This window comes from Dama dama, chromosome 4 (genome assembly GCF_033118175.1).
Source record: "Dama dama isolate Ldn47 chromosome 4, ASM3311817v1, whole genome shotgun sequence".
NCBI classification, from domain to species: Eukaryota; Metazoa; Chordata; class Mammalia; order Artiodactyla; family Cervidae; genus Dama; species Dama dama.
This window is the reverse complement of record NC_083684.1, coordinates 20401241-20418273: the sequence shown is the minus strand read 5'-3', so window position 1 is coordinate 20418273 and position 17033 is coordinate 20401241. Positions and strand designations below refer to the sequence as shown.

General features: G+C 50.3%; 1 protein-coding gene across 5 annotated transcripts in view; it reads left to right on the top strand.

Annotated features, from left to right (window-relative positions):
• Positions 1 to 17033, top strand: part of ANKRD11 (ankyrin repeat domain containing 11) — a 119413-nt gene that overhangs the window by 66519 nt on the left and 35861 nt on the right. The window contains exon 1 of one of the 5 annotated variants that reach the window (XM_061138374.1): positions 16573 to 16911. The exons of the other annotated variants lie outside the window; for them this stretch is intronic. The gene's annotated coding sequence lies outside the window, so the exon portion shown is untranslated. Of the gene's footprint in view, positions 1 to 16572; positions 16912 to 17033 lie in introns of those variants that run through there. 5 annotated transcript variants of the gene reach the window in all.

Genomic DNA, 17033 nt, shown 5'->3' with positions numbered 1-17033 from the left:
CTGACAAAACTCCATCTAGTCAAAGCTATGGTTTTTCCAGTAGTTGTGTATGGTTGTGAGAGTTGGACCATAAGGACCGCTGAGCACTGAAGAATTGATGCTTTTGAACTGTGGTGCTGGAGAAGACTCTTGAGAGTCCCTTGGGCAGCAAGGAGTTCAAACCAGTCAATCCTAAAGGAAATCAACCCTGAATATTCACTGGAAGGACTGATGCTGAACTCCAATACTTTGGCCACCTGATGTGAAGAGCCGACTCAGTGGAAAAGATTGTTGGGAAGATTGAAGGTGAGAAGAGAAGGGGACGACAGAGAACGAGATGGTTGGATGGCATCGCTGACTCAATGGACATGAGTTTGAGTAAGCTCTGGGAGATGGTGAAGGACAGGGAAGCCTGGCATGCTGCAGTCCTTGGGGTTGCAAAAAGTTGGACTTGACTTAGCAAGTGAACAAAAATAACATTAACTGTTTTAAGATAATTGACAGTGGTATGAAAGTTGAAAATCCAGACAAAAAAGTTATTTGACAGAGCATAGTTTGAATAAATAAATGACCTTGTGTTTTAAAAACTGCAGTTTTATTTTTGGGTTAGGCTATAAGGCCAGGACAGACTGTTGATCTCTAGCTCTGGAGAGCCTGGTGCAGTGGAGGCTGCAGTAATGATTGCTTTCAGCTCCGCCTTGGCCCCTGCACTGGGCACAGTCTGACGCGTCTACCTTGGCTTCCTGGGCTCCGGGGAAGGAGGAGGTGGGTCTGAGCAGGGGTCTCTGCCCCCTGCTGCCTTCCTGGCCTCCACAGTATGGCCACACGGCACCTGGACTCGAAGGGTCCCCAGTGGTCTAGGGGGAGAAAGCAGACATGGTCTGAACAACGCTGGGTGGCCACGGCCCAGAGAGCTGGCCTGGCTGTGCTGTGTCACCCAGCGGGTGAGCCATGCCAGGCCCAGCCATCTACCACCCGCCTGACATTCATTCCTGGGGCTGAAGATGTTCACCAACACTGGATGGTGAAGTGAGTAACTCTGGGGTGTGTGTCTATGTGTGTGTGTATACACAAACATGTCCACCAACAGATACTCTCCAGGCAGGATCTGAGTAGTCACGGGACATTCATTTCTTGTGAGGAGAATTCTGAAGGTTTGGTGCTGTGGTTCGTGTGTCCTGATGAGCCTGTGGACAGGGCTCTGGGCTCTAGGCAGGCCCTGGGCCCCTGCTCTGGAACTGGGGCCTCACTCGGGGCCTGCTGGCAGCGCTGCAGCACATCCCTGTTGGGCACTTGACAGTCCAGCTCTGCAGGTCTGATTGAGGTGTGGCTTCCCCTTTGCACGAAAGTCTCCTTCTAGACGTGTCCCGAGGCTTCTTCACGTGGAACCAGCTGCCAATGCAGACCCTAGAGGTGAGGCGACTGCGATGGGCACGTGTCTGCGACGGAGGGGTGGCGGGCCGGGCTGTGCGCTGACTCCCCCATGTGACTGCCCCGTGGGCCTTGGTGCAGGAGCAAGTCCGCCTGCTTGTGAGAGCTGGGAGTGGGCTATCCCATGGAGTCGCCTCACATGGTTTTTGGACAGAATGCTTGTCCCGCGTGGCTCTTTGTTGGTGGCGAACGATTGAGGGGCAGGTCACAGGAGGGCCGCTGCCCCTTTGGGCTGCCCGCCCAGGGGTGTTGTGGTTTCTTCCTGCAGCACTCCCTCGGTCACCCAGGCTTGTGCAGCCGTGTGGGTCAGTAACTTGCTCTCCTCTCAGGGTTGGGCCCTGGGACCTGTTGGAGCCGTGTCTGGCATGATGTTTGTTACCAGGGCTATATTTCAGGCAAGACCCACTCAGCCTCTCTCCTCCTTTAGACACCAGGCCTCGTGTGGGTCATTCATGTGGAGACTGGCAAGTGCACTCAGCGGTGCCTGTGTGTCTTCTCTTGGCCCGTGAGCCTGTGTGCTCTGGGTTGTTGCTTTTCAGCAGAGGTGGCTATGGCTTCCCGTGCACATGGTGACTGTCTACCAGCCAGAGCACCCCCCTCTGGGGCCCCCAAGAACACAGGTGTAGCCACCAGGGGCTCTGGAGGAGCCTGTGGCTTAGCCAACCTGGGAGCAAAGGAGTTAAAATCGTATTGGTATTCTGTACCTGGGGGCCAGAAATAACCATCTCTTCACAGTGAATTGCTTGGTAGAAAGGAGGTGCTTTTTATATACCCATTTATCTTTGGACCTGAATTGAGTAGTTTGGAGATGCAGAAAATGGAGTGTTTGGTGAATAAAGATGAAAGTGTTTATTTTTGAGCGATGAGGAAATTGAAATGGCAAGTGTCTGTAGCAGGTCATTTCCTTCTAAATTTTTTGTTTTTCTGTTTATAAGAATCTTTGATGAAAACAATGACGTGAATGGAGCTGGTACCTCGTTTGCCCTCCGCCTCGGTTCCCACTTCTGTAAGCGCGAGGGCATGCACCGCACATCACCGGGACCTGGGTTAGCACTGTGTAGCAGCCGCTAAGGCTGGGCATCGGGCACGGCTGGCCGCATCCAGGCCGCGTCTCTCCAGCCCAGCGGCCCCCTAACCCCACGTTCAGTTTTCAGGGCAGACCAAGAGCCCTGTTCAGTTGGTTGACATTTGATTTTTTTTTTTTTTTTAATTATTATCCTGAAATTTTTCACTCCACTTAGAGTTCTTGGTGGATTAATTGTTTTCCTCTGTTCTGCTTGGCTCCTCAGCGCACAAACGGAAAGTCTAGCACTTTTGACGGTTGTTAAGTTGGCTGCAGGCAGCGCCCTGTGTCACAGTAGTTATGGTGATTCATCAGAAAGATGCCTAGGTGTCAGGTGGTCTGGTTCTCTGTGTTCAAGGCATCCTTTCTTCTTCACTTTTTGGGCTTTCAGAGCATCACCTTCTGAGACCTGTGTGGAGCGAGTGTGTGTGGGGCCTATCCTCAGCACAGAAGCCTCTGGGCCTAGCTGCTCTTGCTTTGAGAAACAAAGTTCAGAGAATGTCCACAGAGGCCCCCACTGGTCACACAGCAGAGCTGAACCTCAAGCTGCTGCTCTCTGACCTTTCTGCACAGAACACCCACTTGGTTGAACTCCCCTCTGTGGGAGGCCCATGGGGAGGGCCGTGAGGGAAAGGTCTCACCCAAGTTGCTACCAGGGCTCAGTGCCAGCCTGGCCTGGAAACCTGGTCCCAGGATCGAGGCACATGTGCACTGCTTGCTGCCTGTGTTGCCACTGATCTGCACACGTGTAGACACGGGGAGTGGATGTGGGTGTGAAGCCCCTGTGACGTGGGCAAGAGCCCAGAGGCTGCAGCCCCGCTGTTCACAGGGACCTGTGAGGTGGGGCTGGAAGTTGCAGCTAGACCCACAGTCTCTCCTTCATTAAAACTGGCAGCAGGGTGTGGGTATGTGTGTGGAGTGGGTGGGTTGTGGGTGGGTTGTGTTTATGTGAGGGTGTGTGTAGGGTTTGTGTGAGGGTGTGTGTGGGGGTGTGGAGGGGTCTTTGGGACCCAAGTTTGTGGATGTGCTTGTTGCTGGTGGCGTGTGAGGAGGTCCCTGCACCACATGCCCCTGGAGGAGCCTGGGGGCTGTGGTTGTGAGACATGGGTGTGGCCTCACAGAAGGAAAAGGACCAGATGTCAGCAGTCAGCAGAGTAATTATGCCTGACTCGTGTTGTCAAGGGCTTGCTGCTTCTCCTTGCTCTCAGCCCAGCGTTCTTCACAGAAAGAATGGAGCAGAGGAGGTGTGCTGGGGGAGGGCGGGGTGTCGTCAGCCCCTCCCCAAGGCCCTTCCTTCACCCAGAGCACCCAGCTTGCTCCTGGCTCTGTCACCCCCGCTCCCCCCACCCCAATCCCAGCACAGGAGCATCTGCGGGCACTCCCCATACCGGAGTCCAGAGGGGCTCACGGGGGCAGCCCCTTCCTGGCTCCCTTGCAGGGGTCACCTTCAGGAGAACCTCTTTGTGCTCCTCCTTGTCCAGGGAGAAGGGCCATCCTGCCGAGGAAGGAGGCGGGCTGGGAGGGACTGTGATGCCAGGGTTACAAACAGCCCTTTGTCATCCCGTCTACTGTGTCTCTCTGTGGCTTTGACTCTTCCAAGGACCTCATATCCGTGGAATCTTACAGTATTTGTCTTTCTGTGACTGGCTGCCTACTGAGCATAATGTCCTCAATGTTCTGTTCCTCAAAATCCTGTGTGGTAGCATATTGCAGGATTTCCTTCCTTTTTAAGGCTGAATGATGAATATTCTATTGTATAGATAAACCACATTTTGTCATCCATTCATTTGTTGATGGACACTTGGGTTGTGTCCATGTTCTGACTCTTATGAGTAACGCTGCTGTGAATATGAGAGCAAATAACTCTCTGGAACCCTGCTCTCATTTGCAGGGAGGGTGTGTGCTCAGGAGTGGACCTGTGGGGTCACATGGTAATTAGGAGTTGGGCTTTTTATGGCCCTGCCCAGTGGCTGTGGCGCCTTACGTTCTCCCAGCAGTGCACCACAGGTCCAGGAGCCACCCCTGCCAATAGCAGGTCCTGGGCTTTGGAGGTGATGGCTGAAGGGCCTGGGATCAGCCCTTGGAGGCAACAGCCTGGCTTCTGTTGACATCTATTATGTGTGATGTCCTTTAAAAAAAAAAAAAAAATCACTTGACTGCACTGGGTCTTAGTTGTGGCCTCGCAGGATCTTCGGTTGCAGCATGTGGGATCTAGTGTCCTGGCCAGGGATGGGACCTGGGCCCCTGTGTTGGGAGAGTGGAGTCTCAACCATTGCACCACCATGTCCTTTTAGGGGGATCCCCAAAATTGCACCGTACCTTTTTCACAGAACTGACACTTGAATCTGCAGTGTTGTTCTGGAAACAACAGTTCAACTGGCATATGAACACTTTTATGCCAATAAATTTGGACGAATTCCTTAAAAGACACAAATTCCCTAAGTTCACTGAAGAAGCGATGGATCCCCTGAGTAACCCTGTGTCTGTTAACGAAATTGAATTTTTAATTAAGATCTTGACACAAAGAAGCCTTCAGTCCCTGGTGTCCTCACTGGTGATTTCTACCATCCCTTAAAGAGCGGGGAGCGTCCGTCATACACAGGCTTCCCCTCTGTCCTTGAGGCAGGGTTACCTGGTTTCTGTAATCAGAGAAGGTCGTGCTGAAAAAGCCACAAGCCAGTTCTCACATGAATGTGGCTGTAAAGACCCTGACTTTGAAGCAAAGTAGATTAGCAATTTAAAAGGATAGTAATGCAGGTAGGATTTACCTCAGAAGCTCACATTGGATTTAACATTCAAAAATCAATCACCGTAACACGCCAGACTGACACCTGAAAAAGAAAAACTGGGAGATCATCTTGAAAGATGCAAAGAAAAGAAAGTGACAAAACCCCATACCCCTTCATGCCAAGTTCAGAAGGCCTCCTTCCATCTGCTGAGCAGCTGGGAGCCCTGCCATGGCTGGATGCACTTACCTGTGAATAGCCCGGCTGAGTCCTTTCCTGACACCAGGTGAAAGTGGGCTGCTGTAGGCACCTCTTTTGTTCTCTTCTTAAACATAACCTTACTGCTGAAGCAATACTCTGCTTCTGCATTGTGGAAAATTAGGAAATAGTAATAAGGAATGATAAAATACCATATTTTCATCATCTGGAGAAGAGAGCTTGTGTGTGTGTGTGTGTTTACACATGGGCATACATGCAGAGATGGGCACAATAAAGGACAGAAAAGGTGTGGACCTAATAGAAGTAGAGGAGGTTAAGAAGAGGTGGCAGGAATACACAGATGAACTGTACAAAAAAGATCTTAATGAGCTATACAAAAAGATCTTAAAGTGAAGGTGTGATTACTCACCTAGAGACAGACATCTTGGAGTGTGCAGTCAAGTGGGCCTTAGGAAGCATCACTATGAACAAAGCTAGTGGAGGTGATGGAAATCCAGCTGAACTATTTCAAATCTGAAAAGATGATGCTGTAAAAGTGCTGCACACAATATGCCAGCAAATTTGGAAAACTCAGCAGTGGCCACAGGGCTGGAAAAGGTCAGTTTTCATTCCAGTCCCAAAGAAAGGCAATGCCAAAGAATGCTCAAACTACTGCACAGTTGCACTCAATTTCACATGCTAGCAAAGTAATGCTCAAAATTCTCCAAGCTAGGCTTCAACAGTACGTGAAGTAAGAACTTTGAGATGTTCAAGCTGGATTTAGAAAAGGCAGAGGAACCAGAGATCAAATTGCCAACGTCAGTTGGATCATAGAAAAAGCAACAGAATTCCAGAAAAACATCTGCTTCATTGACTACACTAAAGCCTTTGACTGTGTGGTTCCCAACAATCTATGGAAAACCTCCTACAGAGATGGGAATACCAGACCATCTTACCTGCTTCTTGCGAAACCTGTATGCAGGTCAAGAAGTAACAGTTAATACTGGCCATGGAACAATAGACTGGTTCACATTTGGGAAAGGAGTACATCAAGGCTGTATATTGTCACCCTGCTTATTTAGCATATGCAGAGTATATCATGAGAAATGCCAGGCTGGATGAAGCACAAGCTGGAATCAAGATATGCTGGGAGAAATATTAATAACCTCAGATAGGCAGATGACACCACCCTTATGGCAAAAAACTAAGAGGAACTAAAGAACCTCTTGATGAAAGTGAAAGAGGAGAGTGAAAAAGTTGGCTTAAAACTCAGCATTCAAAAAACAAAGATCATGGCATCCGGTCCCATCACTTTATGGCAAATAGATGGGGAAACAATAGAAACAGTGACAGACTTTATTTTCTTGGCTCCAAAATCACTGCAGATGGTGACTGCAGCCAGGAAATTAAAAAACGCTTGCTTCTTGAAAGAAAAGCTATGACAAGCCTAGACAGCATATTAAAAAGCAGAGACATCACTTTGCAGACCAAGGTCCGTCTAGTCAAAGCTATGGTTTTTCCAGTAGTCATGTATGGATGTGAGAGTTGGACTATAAAGAAGGCTGAGCGCTGAGGAATTGATGCTTTTGAGCTGTGGTGTTGGAGAAAACTCTTGAGAGTCCCTTGGACTACAAGGAGATCCAACCAGTCATCCCTAAAGGAAATCAGTCCTGAATATTCATTGGAAGGACTGATGCTGAAACTGAAGCTCCAATACCTTGGCCACCTGATGAGAAGAGCCGACTCGTTAGAAAAGACCCTGATGCTGGGGAAGATAGAAGGCAGGAGAAGAAGGGGGTGACAGAGGATGAGATGGTGGATGGCATCATTGACTCAATGGACGTGGGTTTGAGCAAACTCCGGGAGACGGTGAAGGACAGGGAAGCCTGGTGTGCTGCGGTCCATGGGGCTGCAGAGTTGAATACGACTGAGTGACTGCACAGCAGCAGACAACAGCAGTGCATGTGTTGTGCCGGTAAGGCTGCAGGGTCCATGTGTTCCTGCACTGGCCTCGGCACTGCTGTGGAATGTTGGCAGCTGTGTAGGCAGCCCTGTGCTCAGTGCTCAGTGGCTGGGGTGAAGGAGTGGCCTGACTGCATCTGGGGGAAGGCTCCTGCTCGGGGCTGCACTCACGCCCTGGGAGCTGATTCCTTGCAATAAACCTCTTAATACGCATATCTGTGTTTCTGATGGAACCCTGGCTGACGAGCATGTAATATGTATTTATTAATTGTATAGTCCTGTCTTTACAGTCGGTGATTGTTGCCTATGTGTCAGCGAGCTCTGTCTCGACTACTGTGGGACCATGGGGAGGCCTCCAGGGTGCAGGGTCCAACATCCGCCCCACCCCCGGCCTTTCCCTGACACAGTTCCCGCCCCGCCCACCAAGCCCTCCTTCTCTGCCTCTGCCCTTCTGCATTAGTGCCTTGGCTGTGCCTTTCAGCTTGCCTGTTTTTATGGGTCATTAAAGTGAAAGTCCACTTTTGACTTTGTTTAGACTCTGTTACATGTCTGTTTTTTATTGGTTTTGTGTTACTACCTTCATCACTTTTCTTCCACACTGTTAGATATAGTCTGATTTGAAAAGCCTCTTTATTGAGATATTTTTTGGAAGTAAACACTTAATTTTATCTTTTTTTTTCTCTAAGAATCACTGTTATCGGCGTCTCCCAGTTAACTGTGTAGCATTTTGTCATCCCCGGTTTTAAAGACTTAATTCCCAGTGTAGTTTCCTCTCTTTCTGACCCTTGTTCTTAGTTCTCAGACTTAGGATGTCTGTGGTCTCTCCACCCTAGTACGCTGCACTCCGGTGTTAAGAGGTCAGTCCTTTCAGGTTTGTTAGACTTGCTCTGTGGGCCTGGTGTGGACCGTTTTCATGACTGCTTGTCCCGTGTCTTTGAAAAGCAAGGGCATTCATTGTGCGATGAGTGGCTGGAGTGTTGTGTGTGCTCTTCGGGTCAGACTGGCTACTGTGTTCTGATGTTTGCTGGGCTGGCGTCCATGGCCCATCAGCTCCTGCAGGGTGCTGTAGTGTCTGTTCTGGCATTGTATCAGGGTTTGCTCTTGACTCCAAGGCATCCTCCCGTCTCCTGAAGCGAGCCTCTGCTCTGCAGAGGTGGCTACTTCCTCTCTGGTTGTGTCCTCTCTGCTTGCTGGTTAACCCAGTATCTTTTCTATCCTCTTGAAATCTTCCTGGGTTGTTACATTTTCGACGTTCCTTGCTCATTCTGAGCTAGGTGGATGCATTTTCCATTCGTCTGACATACTTCGTCTTTCAGCTGTTTCTCGGTCCTCTCACTTTTGTACTTAATAAACATTTAGTTCTGTCACATTGTCACACTTGACTTCCGTTTCTTTTTTCTTTCCTATTTTGCCTTTTTAGTTTTTTTCTCTACAAGTTTGGGAATTATACATTTTCGTGGTCACCTTGTAAGTTAGTGATGTGTGACAAACCAGCCTTTCTCTTGGTTTCCTGGTGGCTGTATGGCTTTTGAAGATTTTGAAACCTGTATGGCTCTGAAGAAGTTCAGTTGAGATATGGGGAAATGACCCCTTGACTCTTTGACCCACCTAGGATATATAGCCCACTCGCCTTTCCTCACAGTTCTCATCTCATTTCCACTGTGCTGTGTATGTGTTTATATATTTTCACCTGCAACTTTCACTTCTTCTGAATGATCTTCTTTACTGAAGCTTCATAATGAAACCAGAGAAGTGCACTTGAGTGTTTGCTGAAGGTGAAGAGAGTGGAGAGCCGGCCCTGACCTTGAGGCCTTGGCCAGGCTCCTGCCTGCCTGCGACGCAAGCCTCGCTCTCGCCCCTGGTTCTCCTACTCCCAGACGCCTTCTCCAGGCTGCAGAGGAGTGCCTGCGTTTGTCCCTGACTCCTCGATTCAGTGTAATTTTGAAAGATGGAATTATTTTATCCTCTCAAGTCTGTGTTGGTCGGTTCACTTGGAGCTGCTGACCTAGTGGCCATGGTCCTGAGAGCTGGTCCTTGGATGCCCTCCCTGCACAGAAGCCTGGTCAGTACCCCCGCGATTACCTGAGCCCAGACAGTACCATCTGTTCAGCTGAGACTCGTCAGGGGCTGTAAATAAAATAACACTTGAGAATACAGCTCCGTGCAAATGCAATTGAAATGGATCGTTAAGCCCCACAGGCTCCCTGAGGAGTGGGCGCTGTCATTGCTGACAGTTGCTTTGGGTCCTGGGCACTTGCCTGGGTCCATGTGGCTTCACAGGGCAGTGATGCTTGTCCTCATTTATAGATAGGGAGATGGAGCGGCGGGTTGAATGGCTTGCTCACTTCAGCCTGTGAGCATGAAGTGTGTGCCGTGGCCGCAGCAACCCCGTAGGCAGTGAGGGGCCCAACTTTCTGAAGCCCTGGCCTGAAGCAGCCTGTCATGCAGGCCTTCACTCTCTCTACTCCATCAGGTTTGGAGCCAGAACAGGGGAGGGAGCCTTCCATGGTCCTGGGATTCTCTCTCAGGGCCCAAGGCACTTGTGTGAACACCAGGAAGCAAGAGCAGTGAGTGTTGGCAGTGAACCTGGTGCCGGACGCACCCTCACTCACGTGTGTTTCCTCCCTGGAGTGGACTCGGGACCAGGTCCTCTCTCTGGAGCAGGTTGTTAACAGGAGACATGGGGCTTGCCTGTTGTGCTCCCCGCGCGCCATGCCAGCCTCGTGTGCCTGGGAACACCTGTGTACTGTGACATACAGGGGATCACACAGAAGGCAATCTGAGTTGATACATGCTTTGAAAGAATCTGCCACAGATGCAGTTTAAATAGCTGAATCTTTAAAACAAAGCACTGGAGTTTATAGCTGTTGGTTTATATGTCTGTTCAGGAAGTTAGGTTTGTGAGTGGTTGTGGCTGGAGGCCCTCCTGAGTCCAGGACCTGCCCAGGCCCCTGTCCACACCTCCCCTCTGCCTTCCGCCCTTTGCCATGTGGAGGGGTTACTGAAGAAGACACTGAATAAATGAAAGTTTGGTTATTCTATAAAAACAATTTCTCAGAACATTTTTAACATACACTTGTTTTCTTCCTGGAAATATTTAGTATTTGATTCTAATGATGACTGTACTGAGAAGTGTATCTGTAGGGCCCGTAAATAGATTTTGCAACATGAAATATCAAGTTTGTTTTTTCCTCTTAAAAATGTGAGCTCATGATCCAGGGGTTTATTTGCCTTGTTTTCTGTACAGTGGTTTAAAAATATGGTAGGAAGAAGATAGGAGGAAAGTGTGTTTCTCTTCTCCACATCACAGACTGGAAGACCGAAGGGGACAGGGCAGACGCTTCCGATCCACGGAGACGGTGCTGGAGTTGCACCAGGGCACGCCTGCTTCCCTTCTGTGCTGTTTGGTTCATGTTGGGCCATCTCTCTGCAAGCCTGTCAGGAGCTCCCCTATTTATACTGCTGGTTTATCCTGGACTGAATCGTTTGGCTCCAAGGTCTCAAACTCTCCAAAGATGAAATGGACTCTGTTTTCCAAATGAAGTTGGAACTGGGTTCTGAGGCTCGAACCTTAGACGGTCTGGCTGGGCCCTCCCTCAGGCTGGCTCCTCAGGCTGTGGCTGCCACCCTCCCTCTCTCCTGGGACTTCCTGGTTGCCTGTGAAGCTGGATGGGGAGCCAGTCCTGGGAACCTTGGACCCACGGGCCTGGGGAGGCTCAGGTGATGTGTGGGAAGGAAGACTAGACGCCTCTGAGGTGGCTCTCGCCCTGTGCCACGAGGCTGCCGTCTCGTGGCCACTTGATGTCCGTACACGAGTTTGCACAAACATGGTTCATCCAGGGGCCTTACTTTGCTTCTGCAGGTATATAATTTTGCAGTGTTTGGGGATTGGAAACACGTTTGCATACATGGAATTGCTTTCACTGGTACCAGTGGGATTTAAACCGTGGACAGGGTAATAAGGGGAGGGGATGGGTGCTCCTTTAATCTGGAATTTTTGTGACATTATCCTCTATTTACAGCTTTCAGGAATCATCTGGTGTCACTGCACATATGTTTAGAGCTGTTGCCAAGGTGACGAGCCTCATCTCATTGCCCACACAGTCCTGCTGGGAGGGGCTGCCTGGCGGGGTCTGTCCACTAAGAGGTCCACAGGCTGCCCCCTTGTAGCTTGATGGCTTGACTGCTTTCCCTGGTAACTTGAAAAAAAAAATCCTGTGATACGTTTCCCATGGAGAGAAGGGGACCCATGTTGCCTCTGGTTGTTTTCAGCCGACCTTCTTAGAAACACACAAGTGACTTGGGCTTCATGTGTTTGTCAGTGGAAATAGCCATTTAAACATTTAAAAATATTGCATATAAGCAACTTTAGTCATGACTTGGGTTATGATTTACAGGTTTTTCCCCTGGGTTAAAGGAGCCTGAAGTCATGTATATTATAGCGATGCTCTCCATTCCATCTCTCTGAAGGTTGTTTGCACAGGTATACTTGTGTTTCATTCGGGGCCTTCTCCTATTCACCTGCCACTTCGCTGTGCACTTCCAGGAACAGAAAACCATCAACCTTGTTTGGGTCCTGACCCCTCTGAGGACTGGGGTAAAGCTGGGAATGGACTGTCTCTGTTCCTTCAGAGTTTCTGGGGCCTCAGGGCTCCCCGACCCTTGTGCTGTCACCTCTGCTGCCCTTGAACTTTGTCTCAGAACTTCAAATTCAGTTTCTGTTTAGATGAAAGTTCCTGATTAGTGACTTTGGGTAGAACCTGGTCTTATTCCACAGAAGACTCTCTTACATGCAGAATTCCTTTTCCTCTTTCTCAGTCAACATCTCTTGATAGTTTTACAACTGAAGACATATGCCACCACCAGAAGTGATAGAGAGAGTGGTGTGAATGACTGTGCCAGTGTGAAGCTGCATCAGGTTTTTAAAAAAATTTATTAACTGTGCTGGGTCGTGGTTGCTGCACGGGCTTTTCTTTAGTTGTGATGAGTGGGGGCTAAGTTGCAGTGCTCAGCCTTCTCATTGCAGTGACTTCTTACATTGTGGAGCACAGGCTTTAGGGCTTGCAGGCTTCAGTAGTTGTGACTCCCGGGCTCTAGAGCATAGGCTTAGTAGTTGTGGCACATGGGCTTAGTTTGGTAACTACCAGGCGCCATGTGGGGTCTTCCTGGATCAGGGATCAAACCCGTGTCGCCTGCACTGGCAGGCAAATTCTTTACCACGGAGCTACCAGTTAAGTCCTGTGTCAGGTTTTTACAAGGACTTAGTTTCTTGTAGTCTGATTTCTAGTGGTAAGCCTTAAACTTTTCGGTATACGGGTACAGAAGTGTAGACAGGTGTTCACTGTAGCACTGTTTGTATTGCCAGAGTTGAAACAACACAAATGCCAGTCAACAAGAGAAAATAAACACCACACTGCAGTCATAATAAAGTAGAACTACATTTAACAGAAGCCTGGATGAATCCCCAGAGCATTCTGGAGGGCAAAGGTATATGAGAATCTGCGCAGCCTGTTTCCTGTAAGAAAACCACGTGTCGTGTGTAGAGGCTGACAGTGTACACACTGTGTGTAGCACGAGTGTGAAGACGTGTATGGTGAGGATTAGCCTCGGAATCCAGAATCTTCAGAGAGGAGGAAACAGCAGGATTCATCGGGGCTGCAGCTACACATGTATTATTTTATATAATACATTCCAGACCAAATATGGCAAAATGAACAGACGATGGATGCATCAGTGTTTCTTTAATTACTCCTCATACTTTTCTGTTTGCTTCTGCATTGCTACTTTATTGTAAGATGACAAGGGTAGATAATCCTTCCTGTGAGGAAATCACAAAAGGAACCAACTGGATTTAAACATGTTTACAGCCCTCCAGATTCCTGGAATGGTTTGGAAAAGAACTAAACCTCAACACTCTGAACATGTGCGTCAGACAGTGGTGCTGTGGGCTTTGAGGATGCAGAATTGACCTCAGTTGCTGCTGTTGACTGGCTCGCCCAGCCTGTAATTTTTTTAAAGTTTCTTAGGTTTTTTGTGATCTTTTTTTTTTTTAATATTTATTTATTCATTCCTTTTGGTTGCACCAGGTCTTAGTTGCAGCTTGAAGGAAGTTTTAGTTGCAGCATGTGGGATCTGGTTCCCTGACCAGGGACTGAACCCCAGCCTCCTGCATAGGGAGCGCGGAGTTGCTGGCCCACCAAGGAAGTACCTGTGTTTTGTTTTTAATTGGCAGGTGCTACGGTTTGAACCAAGCTGGCCATTTGGCACACCCTGGCTTGTGTCCAGAGGAGCCCCCAGGTCCCTTCATGACCCAGTTCCAGCTCTCACTGCAGTGCTTAGACCTCACCTCCTGTCCCTGTCTTACCTGAATGGGACTTGTGACAGGCAGAGTCCCCTTGAAGCCTCCAGCTTCCTGGCCTGGAAGGGTTTCTGGGTGGGACATGGTTCTACTCTGGACTCTCTGAGCTTTTCACTTGCTCACTTGGGACACTCATTCCCACAGTGCCTGTGAAATAACTGTCCTAGGGCCAACCTTGTAGAGTTTCTCCATATTATACAGGTAAAATGATTAGTAAAACACAGAATCTTAAATGAGGTTTATGGAGGCAGTTTGCAGTTCCATCAGCTTGATTCTGTTAACGGGATGACAGAGGCACTGTATGTGCATAGTGGAAGATTATAAAATACAAATAAGATCAGAAACACATTCCCGCTGGGATCCCTGTGTTACTTGCTTTTCTGGATTCTTGCTTTGTGAATTAATTATATTTTATTATTACCTCTTGGATTTTAGCAAAAACGAGATCCTACTATCTTTGTAACTGCTGCTTTCTTACCCAGCGGTCTCTGCCTTTCCGTCTCAGACCTCAGAGCAGCTGTGACCTGCCCTTCAGTGTCTGTCAGAGCCTTGGGCTGGCACAGGATTAACCGTCTTTTTCTCATAGGGCCAGGGGAAATACCTCAGGCTTTGCCACCTAAGAGGTACTAGGACCACTATTTACAGGTATTGACATGCTGGTGACTCCAGGGAGGGTCTGGTGGGGAGGAAAGCGTGCACTGGCAATGCGAGGGCTGTCAGCAGTCCCTGCTGGGTCCCCTCCCAGCCGTCCGTTTTCTCCAGGGAGGGAGCAGTAAGTGCCCACCAGCCTCTTCAGTTCAGTTCAGTCGCTTAGTTGTGTCTGACTCTTTGTGACCCCATGGACTGCAGCATGCCGGGCTTCCCTGTCCTTCACCAACTCCCCGAGTTTACTCAAACTCATGTCCATTGAGTCGGTGATGCCATCCAATCATCTCATCCTCTGTCGCCCCCTTTTCCTCCTGCCTTCAATCATTCCCAGCATCAGGGTCTTTTCAAATGACCAGCTTCTTGAAGCTTTGGGCTAAACTGAGAATGTTGTTAATTTGCTGTGAACAAACCCCAGGTTCTGTGATGACCACTCCCTGGCTCGGACTAGCCACGGTCAGAGTCCCTTTCCCTGGGCGAGGGGAGCAGCCAGAGAGCCAGGCCTGGGGCCTTCTTCAGGTGGAGGTGACCCTGAAGCCAGGGGTCTGAGGGGCCGCAGTGCCAGGACGCGGGGAGAAGCCTGGGGAGTGAGCGGCCGGCCGGTTGCTCTTGCACAGATATTGTGTCAGTCCCTAGGGCCACAGTAAGGCACCAGGCAGCAGGCAGCAGGGGCGGCACAAGCACGTCCTCAGTTCTTCAGGGTGGGGGTGCTGGTGGGACGCCCCTCGCCAAGCCTGGCAGAGGCCCCGGCCATCCCCAGATCCCTGGGTTGTGGCCACAGCACCATCCCCTTTCTCTCACCAGGACACCTGTGCTGGGGGGAGGGTCTGCTCAGAGCCCTTGAGACCCTCACTTGGTTCCCTCTTGCCCAGTCAGGTTGCGCTTACAAGTGCCGGGTGGAGAGACCTTTGGGTCTGCCATTCAGCCCCTTCCAGTGTCTCCTGGAGGGAAATGTGGAGCTCTTCTCTTGTAAACACACAAGTTTTAGGTGTGCAGCATAAGTGTGCTCACCTGGGACTCAACCCGTCGAGACAGCTCTTCGTGACCTGCAGGGTCCACTGTGGATGCTCCATGTGCCGGGTGCTCCCAGCCGCTCACTGAGTTGTGGACACGCTTTGTTTGCAGTTTGCAGCCGTCGTGCACGTGGCCCCTCTCCCACAGAAAGTGGGCTGTTGGGGCTAATGCACTTTCCCTGCATTCCCAGTGCCCTCTCACTGAGGGACAATCACTCTCTTTCTCTGGGAACTCAGCTGCCCCACCCAGGAGTGGCTTTCTCTTGGGTTTTGCCAAAGCCGGCTCTCCAGGGAGGAGATGAATCTGGGCGAGCGTCTGCCATGGTCAGCGCATGTTCTGCTCTGAGTGAGTGGTGCCAGTGCCCGGGAACCGTCCCCAGGCCCTTGGGGGAGGCATAGGCCACGCCCCCAGTGTCACAAAGGCACAGGGTCACTACGAGCAGGGCTTGAGGCTGGGGTGTGCACGTACAGCTCCTGTCTGTGGTGCTAGACCTGTGTCTAGAAGGTCCCGGCCAGTGCAGTTGCTCTGAGAGGTCAGCCGATGTCTCCTTGCTCAAGTTCCACGGTGACACATCGGGAGCTGAGGACACTGCGTCCCTCCCTGGTCCCTCATCCCCAAGGCTGGCTGATGGTGACTTTTGGGGCAAAAGAGGCAGCTTCATTATGGGTTTATTTCTGGATGATTTATCTGTTAACTCATTAGGCTTGTTTTGTTCCATGTATCCCCCTGGCAAACCTTCCTATTAAAAGAGGGAAATTACCAGCCGATTATTTAAATGTAAGGAAAGCAGAGATGATCGTTTTTTTTGGTAGCCTTTTTCTATTTCTACAAAAAGCTTTCTGTTTTAGGAAGCAGAGTGTATGTGGACACAGTGTTTCCAGCACAGATAGGTCCCTTCCAGGCTACCATGAGTCTGGCAGCAGTGTCCTGTCTGACAGATGGCTGGGCCAGGGTGGCCTTGGTCCCAGGAAAACCTCAGCCGCACGTGACGGGGGCAGTGGCCTTGACAGTGCCTGGCTTGGACAAACAGACGTGCAGGGTACAGGGGTGTCATCATGGGGCCCAGCGGAGGACGCGTCTAGGGGCACTGCCCACTGCAAGGTGGGTGCTCATGTCTGTCCTGTGACATGGACAAACCTGCCAAGAAGCTTCCTCCTCTTGCTTTTGTTCTCAGCCTGCAGCGGGAGCCCAGACCCAGTGAACTGGTCTCCAAGGCTCCTCTGCCGTGAGACACGCGAAATGCAGCTGTGAGTGCCTCCTAGTGCAGCAGCATCACCATCTCTCACGATGTCACCGGACAGGTGTGAGCACCCCCCTGACGCGTCCTCCGCTGGGCCCCACGATGACACGCCTGCAGCCCTGCACGTCCACCTGTCCAAGCTGGGCACCGCTGAGGCTGCTGCCCCTGTCATGTGCTGCTGAGGTTTTCCCGGGGCCAAGGCCACCCTGGCCCAGCCTTCTGTCAGAAGGGTCACTGCTGCCAGACTCACAGCAGCCTGGACGGGACCTACCTGTGCTGGAAACACTGCATCCAGGTACATTCTGCTTCCTAAAACACAAAGTGTTTTGTAGAAAAAGGCTACCAAAAAGCAAGGCACCCTCCCAGACTTGCCCAGAGGCCAACCTGCAGTCTTCCCCTAAAATTCTCCCAAGTTCA